The 16,607-nt window shown below is 35.9% G+C and overlaps 1 long non-coding RNA gene across 2 annotated transcripts; it reads left to right on the forward strand.

Moving 5' to 3' along the window:
- Nucleotides 1-674: 674 nt before the first annotated feature.
- Nucleotides 675-9,424, forward strand: LOC149880140 (uncharacterized). Of its 2 annotated transcripts, XR_016446430.1 has the most exons (5): nucleotides 675-3,542; nucleotides 4,906-5,030; nucleotides 5,179-5,252; nucleotides 5,402-5,442; nucleotides 9,249-9,424. It is a non-coding gene; the product is annotated as an uncharacterized LOC149880140 (long non-coding RNA). The 2 variants fall into 2 exon arrangements; XR_016446429.1 differs by having other exon boundaries at nucleotides 675-5,030.
- The last annotated feature ends 7,183 nt before the right edge of the window (nucleotides 9,425-16,607 follow it).

Genomic DNA, 16,607 nt, shown 5'->3' on the forward strand with positions numbered 1-16,607 from the left:
CCGTTTCATTTCAAGAAAACGATTCCGAGACGCAGACCCTTAGTTAATATAATTGATCTGTCTCGTAACGTTTCGTTATTATCCGGGACACAGTTTTTAAATTCCGAGAAAAAAATTATGTCCCGATTTATAACTTTATTCCGGGATAATTGTTTCCTTTGTCTCGTTATTTTTTTCCGGGTATATTTCTCGTCTAGTTACGCGTTTCCCGGTTCATTTCGAGAAAACGATTCCGAGACGCAGACCCTTACTAGTTGCAATAAATTCCGCCATTTTTTATTCTAATACTCCTGATATTTTTGTATTTTCAAAAAAATCCGTTAATGGTATTTGTGTGACGTTTTTTGAACGTGAATAAAAAGTTGGTAAAAACTGTTATTTTAATTTGTCTACCTATATTTTCTAACTTTTAAGAGGTATATTTGAATATATATTTAGCGTATGCTTCTTAGAAATTAGAAAATATAGGCAAACTAATTAATAAAACTTTTTTTTTACGCTTCAAATATGACGTGCTTTTACCAACATTTTATTCACGTTCATAAAACGTCACACAAATACCATGGACGGATAAACCTGAAAAAAATGCGCATAAAACGTGCGTAAAACTCTGAAATAATTCATTCAATTGACATATTTACAGCTAAGATGTCAAATAGACATCTTAGCTGTAAATATGTCATTACCGAAACCTCCCAAAGCTTTAGTTGACAAAAAGCTGACACAAAAAAGGTGCAACACAAGAAAAACTAAATTTGAATAGAGATACAGACAAAAAATTATTCTTTTTCACTGCAGTATATTCGTTTATGGTTTATTTAAGAAATTCTTTAACTTTATACTTGTTGTCCATTATTTGTTTTCTCTTTGATTAGAAAAAATCTAGTGATTTTTTTAGTAACTATATTTACGGAAAAACATTTTTGAATGATATTTATATGACATCAATATTTTGTTGGTTTAGCAAGTACGTTAAGAAGGTACTCTGATTTTCAAATAGCTTTTATAATTCAAATTTAAATGTGGTTTCAGTTACAAGAGTATAATGATTCAAAGTTGTTTTTTATTGTTGCATTATATACCAAAACAAAAACAAAAAAAGATTTATGTTTTAATACTTATATTACTATATAGAGTAAGAGGAAATTTAATTTTTTTTGGTTTTAGGGGTCTTTAACTAAAAAAAATAATTTCCTAAACTAATTTCACATTTAACTAGGGTTTCTAATTTCCCTGGTTATTTTAAAAAACTGGAATGTGATAAATTCACCAAAGAACCGAGATCAAAACTAGAAAAAGTTTTAAACAAATTCATGCATTTATCTTTCCTTTTTGAATATAGTATGCTCAAAGAAAGCAAAGGGTATCAATAGACTTATCACTTAAACAACTACAAAGCTCTGTAATAAATAATCCAGCAGCAGAAAAAGCTCATTCTGCCTCCACAAAAGTTGGTGGAATGGTCAGCAGGGTATTGTAGAGTAACTCCAGACTTGGAATTGGAATCTCTGTTGCTACAAAAACATTGAACTCTTTGTCAATCAATGATGAAATATTAGGCAGTTTCTTGCTGGTTACACAAGCTGACTCTTGTATGAAGTTTTGCAATTTTTTTGAAAAAATTTTTTCTTGTCCAATCTTTGTAATTTGATCACTAACTACTTGACATATACCATCTTGATCAGTTTGGTTTGGAAACAGTTGGCGAAGAAGTTCTTTTGCCTTTTTTTGCATTACTTTTTTAGAACGTATAGGAAACTAATCATTTTGTTCCTTTAAGCATTTGGAAACATGAAGTAATTGTAGCAAGCCTTTTTGCCTTTCTATGACTCATTTTTTAACTGCTGCTGCTAGTTGTTTTGAAAATTTGGAAAGACAAATTTCTAACTGAGCAAATATGAAATGAAAAATGGCATCAGTAGAAAGGAGTGTTGAATCTTGCTGACACAAAGCTCCAACACCTATTTTCAGTGGTTCTAAAGCAAACTGAACTTGTTCAAGAAGAACAAAATCATCCTGCGATAAGTTTTTCTTATTGACAGATCAACAAGGGCTTTTCTAAATGCTTTTTGGAAGAAAAGGACCCTATCAATCATGGCTAACATTGAATTCCATCCTGTCTTGCAATCTCTTATTAATGTATGTTTTTTTCCATGTTCTAGTTTGACATAATTCTGCTGGATGTCTTTTTTAATAGGACTTTTCTAAATAGTTTGTCTAGTGAAAGCATTTTTTTTTATAACACATTTAAATTCACAGACTAGGCTTGGTATTTTGACATCAATCTGATTAATATGAAAGTCATCATAGTGGATATTTTTATTACCATCATCATTGTATATATTTTCATCACCATCATCTAAAACCTGTGTCTTCTTCATTCATATTAGAATCAATTATGGGAGAATAAAGTATATCACACACTACAAACTGAAGGGTATAGCATAGCAAATGTTCCAATCCAGAAAATTGACCAGTTTACATAAAAATTAATTCCCATGACATTCACACATCTTTTTAGGCATAAAATTATTCACAAGTAATGCTATAATTACACTACTCCTTGGTCATAACGACCTTTTCTCCTCACGAACTATATAGCTCAGGTACCTTCCTCTTTTGGGTGCTTCTCGCAACATTGGCGTCTGGTTTGTCTTGTCTTCAGGCAACACAACGAACAGTTCATCATCTTCGATTGATTGTCAGCACTTAGATCATAGATGTTTCGGCACACTTTTTACATTTGCTCCGAGATGATTCCTGTAATTCTTCTAATACTTGACCGAGAGTCTCATTGGTTATCCGCGAGCTTTACCCATACTTTATCACCAAGTTTAAAATTGTTGGTGAACATCCTATGAGGATCATGTGCATTTTAATCGTTGTCAATTCCTCTTACTCTAATGAGTATAACTTCTTTGCGAATGCAGTAGAAGACTTACAACAATCTTTTGGACATAAAACAAAAATTATCGGTATTATACAAATAAACTGCCTCAAGTATGCTGCACTGAAATCTCTTCGCCGTTCATTCGACTGCTCGATGGTAATGTTCTGCAATTCAATTTTCCGAATATACGTGAGAACACCTGAAACGAAGTAAATATTCCATTTGTTCATAAACCGGGAAAAGAATGCGCGTCATAAAATGTATAAGTATCCGTCAGAATATCGTTTCAACCGTCAGTGATAAAAAAAGATAGCGAATAACTCCAAAACGCCACATGCAATAGTTTCACTTTTCAAAAAACCCCATATCCCAACCAACATTGACAGATGGGTACCGTATGGTTTTTAACTGGGCTTACGGGAACGGGATTTAGAAGGGTTTGTGTTTTGGTTTCCAGACGGGTCCCGTACGGTTGAAAAATTAAGCAAAAATAGTAATATGGGCCGCATGTGGTGATTATAAGGGCAAAGAAAACTGGGATTTTTACGGGTTTCCCCTTAGGGACCCATCTGGTAGGTATGTGCGTATCAGCGATTTACGGCACCGATTTTAATGTTAAAATCTGTGACCATTTTTTCACCGCGTGCTCGAGGTAGGTGTCGTAAGGATGGATTTTTCTCGTCTTTTTTTTAGAATTTTATACTGACTTAGATAATATTTTAAAAGTAGAGTGTTGTAAGCTTATTGCAATCTGTTTTTATTTGCAGTTACTAACGTTTTTAGTGATTTCATTGTATTGAAAACTTCATTCCTGTTCTGGAAGTGAATTGACATTAAAGGGATGATGGGTTTTTTTTCTAACTTTTGAATCAATTTTATATATCTATTTTCTATGTACCTGCCAAATTTTATTAAAAAATAATGACACGCTCATATTCTATTTTTGCACGCAGTAAAGGTACCAAATATTCTTCTGTTGGAGAGGTTGGAGGGGGGGGGGGATTCAAGATTATGAACCTTTTGTATATTTGACTTTTTTATTCATTAAAAAATTGTTTTTTTAGAAGAATGAAACTTTATTTAAAATATTTGTGATTTTTTTAAAGTATTCAAAACATGATTTACACACAAAAACACACAAAAAAAACCATATTCTGTTATTAGTTGAATAAAAATATAACCGAGGCAAAGTAATGGGCTAAAAACTAACCATAACTTTTAGTAGAATCATTAGATTTTTATGAAATTTTCACCATCGTTATACTGATTTAAAGCTCTTTACAATGATGTAAAATAATTAAATAGCTGAATAATTTATAAATTTTGCACACATACCTACATCTGGTGAAAGTAATATGTGGAAAAATCTATGCAATCAGACCATTATTGCCATTTGCAACTTACCTTGTGCAAAAAAAATTTTTACAATGTAACGTATAAATTAAAGTTACAATCGTTTTCTCGTTTTATGTTTTTTATGAAACTCTATATAAAAAGTTGTTATAACTATTTTTATTTTTTATACATAATTTTTTCTCTTTTTCTTTATTTAGTAAAAAGTTGAAAATTTTACAAAGTTTTACATGCAATTTGAACAACAAATACTTTAAAGAATTCATTAATATTTACGTTTATGAAAAGTAACGCCACAAGGAAATGCATATAATATTATAAAGTTGATGTGAGGGTTTTCATTATTGTCTTACTTCCTTGTGGCATATTTTCTTAGAATCATGAATGGTTTTTGAAGACCATTGAACGTTTTTCTGTAAAACCAAAAGTGCAATTTAGTAATATTTATTCCTATATAAAGGAGATTGCGGAGTATGGATTTTTTCTATTTTCGTTTACATTTTGTGGCAGAGTAACTTACTGTGTAATTTCTGTATTGTGTTACTGAGTAAGATGTTGTATGCAATTGTCGCATTCGATTAAGAAAACAATACAGATTACGTTCCACTAATTTGGTTAGTGAATGCTATGAGTGAAAATGTGTTATCAATAATTTCCTCTAGAAAATCTACAGATTTTTATTGGCCTTGCTGGACAAATATTTAAAAAATAGACTTAGCTAAATCAATATGTCAAGAACCTGAGGTTGGATGGCTTAGGTTTTCAGGAAGAATTTTGTCAACTGCAGGTAGTTTATATAATATTCTCAAAGATAGTAAAGTAATAATTTTGATAACTTTTTGTAAATTTATTTAAGCATTTAATCATAATTATTGAAATTTGAAAATGAAATTTTGATACATCAATAATTATCATAAGTACTTTTTAAAATTTAGACACAGAATCTGAAGCAAAAGAAAAATGCAGATACCTCAAATGTTGATGAAGTATATCAAAACCAAAAAAATAGGTATATAGTTACATAATTTTAATTTAACATACAAAAGATGCTTATGTTAGTGTTACTCCGCTTATGTTTATGTAACATTATGTGGCTTAAAACTTGTACATTTATGAATCATTAAAATTTCAAAAAAAAAAAATACTTTTGATATTTAGCCAATCCTTTAGAGATAAACAAGAAAAGCCTTTTGAGAAAAGTGAGTAAGATATTGGTTTAATATTTGTTTTAATAATTGTTATCTATTATAATGTTAGGTTCCAATTTAATATTTTTCATTTATAAATTGCATATATATATGTATATGCAATTTGCATATATATATATATATATACAGTAGCGTCCAAAAGTAATTGGACAAACACATTTTTTGTTATATTTTCTCATTAAGTAAACATTTTTAAATGAAATTTCTCGTAAGCGTGTCAAATTATACAACAATCATGAAAAACAAAACAAAAATTCCCTTTTTGGAGTAATTACTCAAAATTTTGCTAAAAGAATGGAAATGATTGGCTCAAAAGTAATTGGACAAACTAAATTCTAACAATGTTGATATAACTTAGACTATTTTAACTTCTTTTCCTGAAAGCAGATTTTTATAAAAACATTTAATGATCAATAATTTATAATGGGACATTATAAATATTTAAGCGAGGCAGTTAAAAAGTTGATTGTACAAGCATTTAATAACGGTAAGACTGTGCGACAAATTTCAATAGATATGAACATTCCACGATCAACAGTTGGTTATACATTAAAAGTTTTTCAACAACGGAGTCACGTCCAAGTTTCAATAAAGTCAGGACGCCCAAAATCAACAACTTTTCGCCAAGATAATGTTGTAGTAAGATCGTCAAAGGCAGATCCGTGCAAGAGTGCTAAAGAAATTCATAGAGAACTTACACAGTCAAATCAAATTTCTTGCTTTTATGCAACAGTAAAGCGTCGCTTATGACAAAACAACCTTTTTGGCCGTCGTCCTGTTAAAAAACCTTTTGCTTCTGCAAAAAATTGTAGAGCACGGTTAAAATTCGCTAAAGAACATCTAAATTGGACAGCAAATCAATGGTCGAAAATACTATGGAGTGATGAGTCAAAGTTTAATATGTTTGGTTCTGATGGTATTAAATATGTTCGACGTCCAATAGGTCTTCGAAATGATGTTAAGTACCAAGTTCCTACAGTAAAGCATGGCGGTGGTGCAGTAATGGTTTGGTCATGATGGAGTAGGTCCAATCTATCGAGTTCAAGGCATTATGGACCAAAACATGTATAAAGGAATAATCAAAGATATAATGCTGCCACATGCAAAAGACAAAATGTTGCGTGGTTGGACTTTCCAACGCCACAACAATCCAAAACACACCTCCAAGCTAGTCACGGAATTTTTAGCTCAAAAGAAAGTTCGTATCTTGGAATGGCCGTCACAATCCCCGGACCTGAACCCAATCGAACATCTTTGGGAACATATTGAGAGAAAAATTAGTGCTTGGAAACCATCTAATCAGCATGATTTGTTTGAGTTGATTAAGCGCACTTAGGAAGAAATACCAATTGATGTTTTAATTAATTCGGTTGATTCAATGCCACGCAGATGTAATGCTGTCGTTGCGGCAAAAGGTTTTCCAACAAAGTACTAGGATTATGCTCAGATTATATACATTATGTAACAGAATATAATACTATGTAACATTAAATATATTATTTAACAGAAATCTTCATAAAAAATGCTGAAAATTTATCCTTTGTTGAGAAAGCTTTAGCAAAATTTTGAGTAATTACTCCCAAGTTAGGATTTGTGTTTTCTTTTTCATAATTGTAGTATAATTTGACATGCTTATGCAAAATTTCATTTAAAAATGTTAACTTGATGAGAAAATATAACCAAAAAGGTGTTTGTCCAATTACTTTTGGACGCTACTGTATATATATATATATATATATATATATATATATATATATATATATATATATATATATATATATATATATATATATATATATATATATATATGAAATATCAAATGGAATAGATAGATATCTAGACTTAGAAAATGTCAGAATTAAGCAAGCTTTACGTATGTATAGAGTGTTCAAGGGGAATTGAAAATCTGTCCGATTTAATAAAAGTCTGACTTATCCAGTGTTCAACTTAACAGGGTATATATATATATTTACTATGTATATATATGTATATAATTTAGAGCCTTTGCAGGTTCTTGTGCTAAAAGGGAATGTGGTGTGCATTGATATGAAACCAATTTACTTCATTAACCCCCTTGAATGCTTTAAATTATTGTATCATATCCCCTAACTGCCTTCTTTGTTCTAGAGTTTGTAGATTGAGATAAGTTAGACAAGCTTTTATATATGTAAATAAATAAATAATAAATACATGGGTTTACCCACAGCAACTGTGTTTTGCCAGAAGTTGGCAAAACACTTGCTCAGCTGTGCAACAAATTAAACAAAAATAGAAATTTTAATAATCAAGAGTTTTCTGGTGGAAGAGTTCTCCATTCACCATTAAATATGATTTTAGTTTTTCATTAAAAATAGTTGTTTTTTTTGTCACTGATGGTGTTTAGAAGTATATTCCAAAGTTTAAGACCATACTGGGATAATGCTTGATTGCTGAAATGATTATTGTATTTTGTTTCTTTTAGTTTTAGTGTTCTTTCTGACATAGAGTATTGAATTAAATTGCATAACGACATTAGTGCTTCCTGTTTAATAGATTTCTGCATTATTAAAACGACCTTGATATATATTATTTCTCTAATTTTTAGCCAATGCAAGTTGTTATATTCTTTGTTATTTACTTGAGTTTCTATTCTGGTTTTAAATACCAGTCTTGCTGCACAATTCTGAACAGACTGCTGTTTTTTTAATAGTGTCTTATCAATTCCAAAGTAGAGGGAGTTACAATAATATAGTTGTGAAAATAATAATGAACATACTTGGTGCACAGATCTTTATGGGATAGGAATTGTTTTATTTTGGGTATTTTTCTCATTATATTGTAACAGTTTTTAACAAACTTATTTGTTTGTGTTTTTAAAGATAATTGATTGTCGAGTATCACATCTAGACTTTTTGCGGAATCAACAAATCAAATGCATTTCTTGTTAACAAAAGTACCCTTAATAATATCTTTTTGAATGTTAGGTGGTGCCATAATTAATATTTTTGTTTTTGATTGGTTTATGAATGATTCACACATCCATTTAGAAATGTATTCAATACATTTTGGTATATCCACAACTAGATATTAAAGAGATTTGGACCCAGGACTGTCCCTTGGGGTGCTCCATATTTTTACATTTTGGTTAGATGAACATGAATTACCAATTTTAACTTTTTGGGTACGGTTAACTAAAAATGTTCAAATATATCATTGGTTAGTTTAAGTAAAAGTGTTTCAGTCGAATGATGTTGTTTGTAGATAAGTGTTTTTACTAATTATATATATATATATATATATGGGCCATGGCGTGACATTTTAGTGGGGGACCGAAGTACCAAAAAAAACCTAAAATACTTTTTAAGTTCTTAGTGAGAAAAAATATTATAAGAGGTCCTTTTAAAAAAATCAAGGGGGTCTTTGTCCCCTCCCACCCACCCCCACCCCCTGTTGTTGTGGTTATTGTATATATATATAGTGTGTGTGTGTATATATATATATATATATATATATATATATATATATATATATATATATATATATATATATATATATATATATATATATATATATATATATATATATATATATATATATATATATATATGTTTATCTATTTATTTAAAAATATATACAATATCAATATAAAATTATAATTTATTTATCAGTAACTAAAGGAATCTTATACAATTACTATCACAACAATTTTTTATCTGAAGATAAAAAATAGTGTTGAGTAGAGAGTTTTATAATATATTAAATGAATAGAACCAGGTGTGTTACCTTTCAGACTAACAGTTAAATTTTTTTTTTTACAGCTTATATTGAAACAAGAAAAAGCTTCGAAACGAGAATAAAACGATGGAAAAGCTTCCAATTCGCGAAACAACCGTGAAATCAGATGAAACGCGATTAAAGAATGGTTAAAAATTCTCTCAATTTTCACATTGTAATTTTAATTTTTATTTTGTTTGAAACAAACAGTCAAATCATATACAATTTTATTTTATATGTAAATTATAAACGTAGATTTGCAAGATTTGCAATTGGCAAACTTTGTGGGAACTATACGGGTTACTCACCGGGCATACCCATATGGGCCCCAGAGGAAAACCGCGGCCAAGATCCGGCGGGTTCCCGATGGGTTTCCCATATGGGTCCCAGTTGCAAACCCAAATGGGCCCCTTACGGTTTTAAAGTACGGGATTTGACTAGGACCCATACGGGATACCCAGCGGGCATACCCATATGGGCTCCATATGGAAACCGCGGCCAAGATCCGGCGGGATACCGTTGGTCTTCCCATACGAGACCCAGTTGCGGACCCGTATGGGCCCCGTACGGTACCCGTCTGTCAATGTTGGCTGGGATTGAAAATAGCGAAGACTCAAAGAATATTAAGGAAATAATTTTTGCTAAACATAAAGAATTAAAAACCTATAAAGAAATAACCATATATTACAAACAATTTAGAAGGTTAAAAATGGGAATACAGAAAATTCAAGAGAGCACGGAAAAAGTATCCAAAAACCGAATCACTAAGCCTAAATGTTGACGTTTTGATTGAATACTGACCTACTAAAGCGCATTTGTCGCCGATACCTGCACCTACCAACCAATCTACTGAGAGTCTTAGCCTTTTTGTGCTCAACCTAACAAATTAAAACAAAACAGAAAAAAAAATTAATGAGAAATCGGTGAAAATAACTTCCATCGAGACATTAGGCACAAATAGGATGAATTTGTATAAACATTGACAAAAAAAAACATTACACAACCATATACGGAACTTGCCTTCCACTCTATTAATTGTCTTTTTCGTGCCCAACCTGATAGGTTACAACAGAATATGTCCAAAGGCTCCAAGAAATCTCGGTGAAAGGCTCCAATTTGACGAAATAATCACAGAATTGACATTACAAGCAAATTCTAAGCATTTCTGTGCATTTGTCGCAAAATTCGGTACTTACCACTGAATTGCTTGATGCCCTTGGGCATTATTTTGCTCAGCCTGACAGGATACAACAAAATATGGCCAAGGGATCCAAGAGGAGTCGGTGAAAGCCTCGAATTTGGCCACATTTGGCCCAAATTTCGACGTTTTGTATGGAAATTGAGCCAAAAACGGGGTTTTGTCGCCAAATCCGGTACTTGCCAGCCTCTCTGTTGGTTGTATTTGTCATTTTCGTGCTCAGCCTGATAGGTTACAACAGAATATGTCCAAAGGCTCCAAGAAATCTCGGTGAAAGGCTCCAATTTGACGAAATAATCACAGAATTGACATTACAAGCAAATTCTGAGCATTTCTGTGCATTTGTCGCAAAATTCGGTACTTACAACTGAATTGCTTGAGGCCCTTGGGCATATTTTTGCTCAGCCTGACAGGATACAACAAAATATGGCCAAGGGATCCAAGAGGAGTCGGTGAAAGACTCGAATTTGGCCACATTTGGCCCAAATTTCGACGTTTTGTATGGAAATTGAGCCAAAAACGGGGTTTTGTCGCCAAATCCGGTACTTGCCAGCCTCTCTGTTGACTGTCTTTGTCATATTCGTGCTCAGCCTGACAGGATACAACAAAATAGGGCCAAGGGATCCAAGAGGAGTCGGTGAAAGCCTCGAATTTGGCCACATTTGGCCCAAATTTCGACGTTTTGTATGGAAATTGAGCCAAAAACGGGGTTTTGTCGCCAAATCCGGTACTTGCCAGCCTCTCTGTTGACTGTCTTTGTCATATTCGTGCTCAGCCTGATAGGTTACAACAGAATATGTCCAAAGGCTCCAAGAAATCTCGGTGAAAGGCTCCAATTTGACGAAATAATCACAGAATTGACATTACAAGCAAATTCTAAGCATTTCTGTGCATTTGTCGCAAAATTCGGTACTTACCACTGAATTGCTTGATGCCCTTGGGCATTTTTTTGCTCAGCCTGACAGGATACAACAAAATATGGCCAAGGGATCCAAGAGGAGTCGGTGAAAGACTCGAATTTGGCCACATTTGGCCCAAATTTCGACGTTTTGTAAGGAAATTGAGCCAAAAACGGGGTTTTGTCGCCAAATCCGGTACTTGCCAGCCTCTCTGTTGACTGTCTTTGTCATATTCGTGCTCAGCCTGACAGGATACAACAAAATAGGGCCAAGGGATCCAAGAGGAGTCGGTGAAAGACTCGAATTTGGCCACATTTGGCCCAAATTTCGACGTTTTGTATGGAAATTGAGCCAAAAACGGGGTTTTGTCGCCAAATCCGGTACTTGCCAGCCTCTCTGTTGACTGTCTTTGTCATATTCGTGCTCAGCCTGATAGGTTACAACAGAATATGTCCAAAGGCTCCAAGAAATCTCGGTGAAAGGCTCCAATTTGACGAAATAATCACAGAATTGACATTACAAGCAAATTCTAAGCATTTCTGTGCATTTGTCGCAAAATTCGGTACTTACCACTGAATTGCTTGATGCCCTTGGGCATTTTTTTGCTCAGCCTGACAGGATACAACAAAATATGGCCAAGGGATCCAAGAGGAGTCAGTGAAAGACTCGAATTTGGCCACATTTGGCCCAAATTTCGACGTTTTGTATGGAAATTGAGCCAAAAACGGGGTTTTGTCGCCAAATCCGGTACTTGCCAGCCTCTCTGTTGACTGTCTTTGTCATATTCGTGCTCAGCCTGACAGGATACAACAAAATAGGGCCAAGGGATCCAAGAGGAGTCGGTGAAAGACTCGAATTTGGCCACATTTGGCCCAAATTTCGACGTTTTGTATGGAAATTGAGCCAAAAACGGGGTTTTGTCGCCAAATCCGGTACTTGCCAGCCTCTCTGTTGACTGTCTTTGTCATATTCGTGCTCAGCCTGACAGGATACAACAAAATAGGGCCAAGGGATCCAAGAGGAGTCGGTGAAAGCCTCGAATTTGGCCACATTTGGCCCAAATTTCGACGTTTTGTATGGAAATTGAGCCAAAAACGGGGTTTTGTCGCCAAATCCGGTACTTGCCAGCCTCTCTGTTGACTGTCTTTGTCATATTCGTGCTCAGCCTGATAGGTTACAACAGAATATGTCCAAAGGCTCCAAGAAATCTCGGTGAAAGGCTCCAATTTGACGAAATAATCACAGAATTGACATTACAAGCAAATTCTAAGCATTTCTGTGCATTTGTCGCAAAATTCGGTACTTACCACTGAATTGCTTGATGCCCTTGGGCATTTTTTTGCTCAGCCTGACAGGATACAACAAAATATGGCCAAGGGATCCAAGAGGAGTCGGTGAAAGACTCGAATTTGGCCACATTTGGCCCAAATTTCGACGTTTTGTATGGAAATTGAGCCAAAAACGGGGTTTTGTCGCCAAATCCGGTACTTGCCAGCCTCTCTGTTGACTGTCTTTGTCATATTCGTGCTCAGCCTGACAGGATACAACAAAATAGGGCCAAGGGATCCAAGAGGAGTCGGTGAAAGACTCGAATTTGGCCACATTTGGCCCAAATTTCGACGTTTTGTATGGAAATTGAGCCAAAAACGGGGTTTTGTCGCCAAATCCGGTACTTGCCAGCCTCTCTGTTGACTGTCTTTGTCATATTCGTGCTCAGCCTGATAGGTTACAACAGAATATGTCCAAAGGCTCCAAGAAATCTCGGTGAAAGGCTCCAATTTGACGAAATAATCACAGAATTGACATTACAAGCAAATTCTAAGCATTTCTGTGCATTTGTCGCAAAATTCGGTACTTACCACTGAATTGCTTGATGCCCTTGGGCATTTTTTTGCTCAGCCTGACAGGATACAACAAAATATGGCCAAGGGATCCAAGAGGAGTCGGTGAAAGACTCGAATTTGGCCACATTTGGCCCAAATTTCGACGTTTTGTATGGAAATTGAGCCAAAAACGGGGTTTTGTCGCCAAATCCGGTACTTGCCAGCCTCTCTGTTGACTGTCTTTGTCATATTCGTGCTCAGCCTGACAGGATACAACAAAATAGGGCCAAGGGATCCAAGAGGAGTCGGTGAAAGCCTCGAATTTGGCCACATTTGGCCCAAATTTCGACGTTTTGTATGGAAATTGAGCCAAAAACGGGGTTTTGTCGCCAAATCCGGTACTTGCCAGCCTCTCTGTTGACTGTCTTTGTCATATTCGTGCTCAGCCTGATAGGTTACAACAGAATATGTCCAAAGGCTCCAAGAAATCTCGGTGAAAGGCTCCAATTTGACGAAATAATCACAGAATTGACATTACAAGCAAATTCTAAGCATTTCTGTGCATTTGTCGCAAAATTCGGTACTTACCACTGAATTGCTTGATGCCCTTGGGCATTTTTTTGCTCAGCCTGACAGGATACAACAAAATATGGCCAAGGGATCCAAGAGGAGTCGGTGAAAGACTCGAATTTGGCCACATTTGGCCCAAATTTCGACGTTTTGTATGGAAATTGAGCCAAAAGCGGGGTTTTGTCGCCAAATCCGCTACTTGCCAGCCTCTCTGTTGACTGTCTTTGTCATATTCGTGCTCAGCCTGACAGGATACAACAAAATAGGGCCAAGGGATCCAAGAGGAGTCGGTGAAAGCCTCGAATTTGGCCACATTTGGCCCAAATTTCGACGTTTTGTATGGAAATTGAGCCAAAAACGGGGTTTTGTCGCCAAATCCGGTACTTGCCAGCCTCTCTGTTGACTGTCTTTGTCATATTCGTGCTCAGCCTGATAGGTTACAACAGAATATGTGCAAAGGCTCCAAGAAATCTCGGTGAAAGGCTCCAATTTGACGAAATAATCACAGAATTGACATTACAAGCAAATTCTAAGCATTTCTGTGCATTTGTCGCAAAATTCGGTACTTACCACTGAATTGCTTGATGCCCTTGGGCATTATTTTGCTCAGCCTGACAGGATACAACAAAATATGGCCAAGGGATCCAAGAGGAGTCGGTGAAAGCCTCGAATTTGGCCACATTTGGCCCAAATTTCGACGTTTTGTATGGAAATTGAGCCAAAAACGGGGTTTTGTCGCCAAATCCGGTACTTGCCAGCCTCTCTGTTGGTTGTATTTGTCATTTTCGTGCTCAGCCTGATAGGTTACAACAGAATATGTCCAAAGGCTCCAAGAAATCTCGGTGAAAGGCTCCAATTTGACGAAATAATCACAGAATTGACATTACAAGCAAATTCTGAGCATTTCTGTGCATTTGTCGCAAAATTCGGTACTTACAACTGAATTGCTTGAGGCCCTTGGGCATATTTTTGCTCAGCCTGACAGGATACAACAAAATATGGCCAAGGGATCCAAGAGGAGTCGGTGAAAGACTCGAATTTGGCCACATTTGGCCCAAATTTCGACGTTTTGTATGGAAATTGAGCCAAAAACGGGGTTTTGTCGCCAAATCCGGTACTTGCCAGCCTCTCTGTTGACTGTCTTTGTCATATTCGTGCTCAGCCTGACAGGATACAACAAAATAGGGCCAAGGGATCCAAGAGGAGTCGGTGAAAGCCTCGAATTTGGCCACATTTGGCCCAAATTTCGACGTTTTGTATGGAAATTGAGCCAAAAACGGGGTTTTGTCGCCAAATCCGGTACTTGCCAGCCTCTCTGTTGACTGTCTTTGTCATATTCGTGCTCAGCCTGATAGGTTACAACAGAATATGTCCAAAGGCTCCAAGAAATCTCGGTGAAAGGCTCCAATTTGACGAAATAATCACAGAATTGACATTACAAGCAAATTCTAAGCATTTCTGTGCATTTGTCGCAAAATTCGGTACTTACCACTGAATTGCTTGATGCCCTTGGGCATTTTTTTGCTCAGCCTGACAGGATACAACAAAATATGGCCAAGGGATCCAAGAGGAGTCGGTGAAAGACTCGAATTTGGCCACATTTGGCCCAAATTTCGACGTTTTGTAAGGAAATTGAGCCAAAAACGGGGTTTTGTCGCCAAATCCGGTACTTGCCAGCCTCTCTGTTGACTGTCTTTGTCATATTCGTGCTCAGCCTGACAGGATACAACAAAATAGGGCCAAGGGATCCAAGAGGAGTCGGTGAAAGACTCGAATTTGGCCACATTTGGCCCAAATTTCGACGTTTTGTATGGAAATTGAGCCAAAAACGGGGTTTTGTCGCCAAATCCGGTACTTGCCAGCCTCTCTGTTGACTGTCTTTGTCATATTCGTGCTCAGCCTGATAGGTTACAACAGAATATGTCCAAAGGCTCCAAGAAATCTCGGTGAAAGGCTCCAATTTGACGAAATAATCACAGAATTGACATTACAAGCAAATTCTAAGCATTTCTGTGCATTTGTCGCAAAATTCGGTACTTACCACTGAATTGCTTGATGCCCTTGGGCATTTTTTTGCTCAGCCTGACAGGATACAACAAAATATGGCCAAGGGATCCAAGAGGAGTCAGTGAAAGACTCGAATTTGGCCACATTTGGCCCAAATTTCGACGTTTTGTATGGAAATTGAGCCAAAAACGGGGTTTTGTCGCCAAATCCGGTACTTGCCAGCCTCTCTGTTGACTGTCTTTGTCATATTCGTGCTCAGCCTGACAGGATACAACAAAATAGGGCCAAGGGATCCAAGAGGAGTCGGTGAAAGACTCGAATTTGGCCACATTTGGCCCAAATTTCGACGTTTTGTATGGAAATTGAGCCAAAAACGGGGTTTTGTCGCCAAATCCGGTACTTGCCAGCCTCTCTGTTGACTGTCTTTGTCATATTCGTGCTCAGCCTGACAGGATACAACAAAATAGGGCCAAGGGATCCAAGAGGAGTCGGTGAAAGCCTCGAATTTGGCCACATTTGGCCCAAATTTCGACGTTTTGTATGGAAATTGAGCCAAAAACGGGGTTTTGTCGCCAAATCCGGTACTTGCCAGCCTCTCTGTTGACTGTCTTTGTCATATTCGTGCTCAGCCTGATAGGTTACAACAGAATATGTCCAAAGGCTCCAAGAAATCTCGGTGAAAGGCTCCAATTTGACGAAATAATCACAGAATTGACATTACAAGCAAATTCTAAGCATTTCTGTGCATTTGTCGCAAAATTCGGTACTTACCACTGAATTGCTTGATGCCCTTGGGCATTTTTTTGCTCAGCCTGACAGGATACAACAAAATATGGCCAAGGGATCCAAGAGGAGTCGGTGAAAGACTCGAATTTGGCCACATTTGGCCCAAATTTCGACGTTTTG

The sequence above is a fragment of the Hydra viridissima genome, unplaced genomic scaffold, assembly GCF_058129835.1.
Source record: "Hydra viridissima isolate aposymbiotic clone 2 unplaced genomic scaffold, HvirCarnegie_v1 scaffold_13, whole genome shotgun sequence".
Taxonomy (NCBI): domain Eukaryota; kingdom Metazoa; phylum Cnidaria; class Hydrozoa; order Anthoathecata; family Hydridae; genus Hydra; species Hydra viridissima.